Below are 5,000 nucleotides of genomic sequence, written 5' to 3' on the forward strand. Positions count from 1 at the left end.
GGAACTGCGGCGGATCGCTGGCTGGCATCGTTTATGGTTAGAACTAGGGCGGTATCTGATCGCCTTCGAACCTCTAACTTTCGTTCTTGATTAATGAAAACATACTTGGCAAATGCTTTCGCTTCTGTTCGTCTTGCGACGATCCAAGAATTTCACCTCTAACGTCGCAATACGAATGCCCCCGCCTGTCCCTATTAATCATTACCTCGGGTTCCGAAAACCAACAAAATAGAACCGAGGTCCTATTCCATTATTCCATGCACACAGTATTCAGGCGGGCTTGCCTGCTTTAAGCACTCTAATTTGTTCAAAGTAAACGTGCCGGCCCACCGAGACACTCACTCAAGAGCACCCTGGTAGGATTGCAACGGGGTCCGCCTCGGGACGCACGAGCACGCACGAGGCGCGTCGCACGCCTTCAGCTCGCCCCACCGGCAGGACGTCCCACGATACATGCCAGTTAAACACCGACGGGCGGTGAACCAACAGCGTGGGACACAAATCCAACTACGAGCTTTTTAACCGCAACAACTTTAATATACGCTATTGGAGCTGGAATTACCGCGGCTGCTGGCACCAGACTTGCCCTCCAATAGATACTCGTTAAAGGATTTAAAGTGTACTCATTCCGATTACGGGGCCTCGGATGAGTCCCGTATCGTTATTTTTCGTCACTACCTCCCCGTGCCGGGAGTGGGTAATTTGCGCGCCTGCTGCCTTCCTTGGATGTGGTAGCCGTTTCTCAGGCTCCCTCTCCGGAATCGAACCCTGATTCCCCGTTACCCGTTACAACCATGGTAGGCGCAGAACCTACCATCGACAGTTGATAAGGCAGACATTTGAAAGATGCGTCGCCGGTACGAGGACCGTGCGATCAGCCCAAAGTTATTCAGAGTCACCAAGGCAAACGGACCGGACGAGCCGACCGATTGGTTTTGATCTAATAAAAGCGTCCCTTCCATCTCTGGTCGGGACTCTGTTTGCATGTATTAGCTCTAGAATTACCACAGTTATCCAAGTAACGTGGGTACGATCTAAGGAACCATAACTGATTTAATGAGCCATTCGCGGTTTCACCTTAATGCGGCTTGTACTGAGACATGCATGGCTTAATCTTTGAGACAAGCATATGACTACTGGCAGGATCAACCAGGGAGCTGCGTCAACTAGAGCTGAGCAGCCGGCCGCCCGGGAGTGTGTCCCGGGGGCCCGCGCGAACACGCAAGCGTCCGCTCAATTATTCTGCAAACAGGAGGAGGCTGAGCTCCCCTGCACAATACACCTCGAAACCCTCTCAGGTCCCGGCGGCGCGCAGCGCCGTCCTAAGTACTTGGTCGGGTTCGAGAGAGGCGCAATCGCCCGGAGTTTGGCGAGTAGACGCTTTAGGTGCGACCACCCGTGCTCCCAACTGAGCTTGCCGCTGCCGACAGAGGCCCGGGAGCGTGCTGTCGTGGCATTGCCGGCGGGAGACAACACGCGCCACCTACGGTGGCCGGCAGCTCCAACGCCAGCGCCACAGAAGGACAAAAGCCCCACTTGGGTGCCGAAGCGAACTCTCCCAGCACAGCGCACGCGCCAACACGTCCGCACAGCTGCGATACAATCCACCTGCGAGAACCGCAGAGGCGACCGAGCAGCAGACGGCGTCGCGGCGCCGAGCGCCGGGCGGCGGCGCATCCTCAGCGCACACAGTCCTCAATCGGACCAGCACACTGCAGATGTCCACCGCGCTTCGCACCGGGCCCGCGAGGACCTACTTTGGCCGCACGGCGCCGCGTGCAGGGTGCGCCGGCGCGCAGCTGCGCCGCCTGCCGCCTCCGTCGGCCGGCGCGCCTGCCACTGGCCGCCCCCACCAGCCGGCTGTAGCGCGTGCGCCCACGCACCGCGCGGCCAGCACGCCGGAAGGCCCCCCCTCACCGGCCGGGGACGGTCCCACCCAGCCACCGCCGCGTATCGCTTCACACCCACATGCCATTCACGTTCGTGGGCATGGTGGGTATCGCTGAAACAACCGGTTGGTAGCTCAACCGATCGTCGCCATCACTGATTCACCTCTAGCGAGAACAACCGCACCACAACGGTTTACCAGTTCTTCATTTGCGTAACGTCACCAGCAAACGTAGACGTCCATCGCCATTTGCAAATTCAACGATTGTTGCATGCCTGTGTCAGGTGTCACGACACACTATGTCTGCCCACATACACGCAACAACATGTGCACGCTTCGCGAACACGTGGAAGGTGGCCCCCGTACGTATGCGATGTCCATTGCGCGAACGACTGTCAACCGGCCTCTGTCGCATGTCGCAGATGTGGAACGCAGTGCACCATGCTATCACGGTGTGTGAGAAGAGACGACTACGTCTGACAACACGCGCCACTACATCAACAGACGGCTCATGCTGATCGCCATCCACGGCATACCATACTGCAATCCAGCTCTTATAGGGAGACGACACGTAGCTGAGTGCACAATATTTGGACCGTATGGTTCGCCGTTGTTGGCGCAGTCGTGGTACGGTCACACATGTACCACGATGTATCATTCAGTACATGAGGACCAATGTGCGGTACAGTGTGTGATTTGGACGTACAACATCAGCGGACAGTTGCCACAAGCCGTACCACAACGTAGGCTGTGCTTCGCCATGCGAATGCCAATGAACAACTGCGAAGGGCATTGAGCATGTACGTCCTGCCGCCATCCGCATTACAGTGTATAGCTGCAAGGTGTTTAACATGAAGCGATACTCTGGGGACCGGGCAGTGCGAGTAGCAAACTATATTGCGGGGGTTGCAGTTAGGCAACACTACACTAATTTAACGCGTCGTATGACAATTACAGAGCAGGTTAAGGCCCAACGTGTGTTGGGTTAAGGCCCAACGTGTGTTGGGTTAAGGCCCAACGTGTGTTGGGTTAAGGCCCAACGTGTGTTGGGTTAAGGCCCAACGTGTGTTGGGTTAAGGCCCAACGTGTGTTGGGTTAAGGCCCAACGTGTGTTGGGTTAAGGCCCAACGTGTGTTGGGTTAAGGCCCAACGTGTGTTGGGTTAAGGCCCAACGTGTGTTGGGTTAAGGCCCAACGTGTGTTGGGTTAAGGCCCAACGTGTGTTGGGTTAAGGCCCAACGTGTGTTGGGTTAAGGCCCAACGTGTGTTGGGTTAAGGCCCAACGTGTGTTGGGTTAAGGCCCAACGTGTGTTGGGTTAAGGCCCAACGTGTGTTGGGTTAAGGCCCAACGTGTGTTGGGTTAAGGCCCAACGTGTGTTGGGTTAAGGCCCAACGTGTGTTGGGTTAAGGCGCAACATAGGTTAGGTTAAGGCGCAACATAGGTTAGGTTAAGGCGCAACATAGGTTAGGTTAAGGCGCAACATAGGTTAGGTTAAGGCGCAACATAGGTTAGGTTAAGGCGCAACATAGGTTAGGTTACGGCGCAACATAGGTTAGGTTAAGGCGCAACATAGGTTAGGTTACGGCGCAACATAGGTTAGGTTAAGGCGCAACATAGGTTAGGTTAAGGCGCAACATAGGTTAGGTTAAGGCGCAACATAGGTTAGGTTAAGGCGCAACATAGGTTAGGTTAAGGCGCAACATAGGTTAGGTTAAGGCGCAACATAGGTTAGGTTAAGGCGCAACATAGGTTAGGTTAAGGCGCAACATAGGTTAGGTTAAGGCGCAACATAGGTTAGGTTACGGCGCAACATAGGTTAGGTTAAGGCGCAACATAGGTTAGGTTAAGGCGCAACATAGGTTAGGTTAAGGCGCAACATAGGTTAGGTTATGGCGCAACATAGGTTAGGTTACGGCGCAACATAGGTTAGGTTACGGCGCAACATAGGTTAGGTTAAGGCGCAACATAGGTTAGGTTAAGGCGCAACATAGGTTAGGTTAAGGCGCAACATAGGTTAGGTTAAGGCGCAACATAGGTTAGGTTAAGGCGCAACATAGGTTAGGTTAAGGCGCAACATAGGTTAGGTTAAGGCGCAACATGGGTTAGGTTAAGGCGCAACATGGGTTAGGTTAAGGCGCAACATGGGTTAGGTTAAGGCGCAACATGGGTTAGGTTAAGGCGCAACATGGGTTAGGTTAAGGCGCAACATGGGTTAGGTTAAGGCGCAACATGGGTTAGGTTAAGGCGCAACATGGGTTAGGTTAAGGCGCAACATGGGTTAGGTTAAGGCGCAACATGGGTTAGGTTAAGGCGCAACATGGGTTAGGTTAAGGCGCAATATGGGTTAGGTTAAGGTACAATATGGGTTAGGTTAAGGTACAATATGGGTTAGGTTAAGGTACAATATGGGTTAGGTTAAGGTACAATATGGGTTAGGTTAAGGTACAATATGGGTTAGGTTAAGGTACAATATGGGTTAGGTTAAGGTACAATATGGGTTAGGTTAAGGTACAATATGGGTTAGGTTAAGGTACAATATGGGTTAGGTTAAGGTACAATATGGGTTAGGTTAAGGTACAATACGGGTTAGGTTAAGGTACAATACGGGTTAGGTTAAGGTACAATACGGGTTAGGTTAAGGTACAATACGGGTTAGGTTAAGGTACAATACGGGTTAGGTTAAGGCACTTGGGGGGGGGGGGGCCCGGTTTGTTGATTGTGATTATCGTAAGTAAATGACTGCGGCATCATCTGATTTGCCACGTCAGGGTGCACCTTTGGCTCATAACAGGCGGCGCTCTGATTCCATGCTTGTGGCAGACCTGTGTCTTTCATTCCTGCCATTGTTTGTGTGGTGTGACAGGAGGCAGTATTGTGATGTTGGGTGCACCCCTGTCTGGGACATGTGTGGGTGTTGGTGGCTTAGCTGAGCAATGGTGGTTGTCGGAAGGGTGGGATATTCTGTTTTCCGAGTGGACCTCCCGGTCTGGTTATGATAGTGTGGATTGTCTAATGTGGCAGAGAGGATGCACTGGGTGTTGTTCCATGCTGGTGCTTACATATTGTCTGTGTGCCTGTTACAGGCAGAGAGTAGTGCGTGATAAGAGTGTCT

General features: G+C 53.1%; 1 non-coding gene across 1 annotated transcript in view; it reads right to left on the reverse strand.

Moving 5' to 3' along the window:
- Nucleotides 1–1,156, reverse strand: part of LOC124589774 — a 1,910-nt gene extending 754 nt beyond the window's left edge. The window contains exon 1 of the ribosomal RNA XR_006976249.1: nucleotides 1–1,156. This exon is cut by the window's left edge and continues 754 nt beyond it. This is a non-coding gene — a ribosomal RNA (small subunit ribosomal RNA).
- Nucleotides 1,157–5,000: the final 3,844 nt, after the last annotated feature.

The sequence above is a fragment of the Schistocerca americana genome, unplaced genomic scaffold (assembly GCF_021461395.2).
Source record: "Schistocerca americana isolate TAMUIC-IGC-003095 unplaced genomic scaffold, iqSchAmer2.1 HiC_scaffold_727, whole genome shotgun sequence".
Classification (NCBI taxonomy): Eukaryota; Metazoa; Arthropoda; class Insecta; order Orthoptera; family Acrididae; genus Schistocerca; species Schistocerca americana.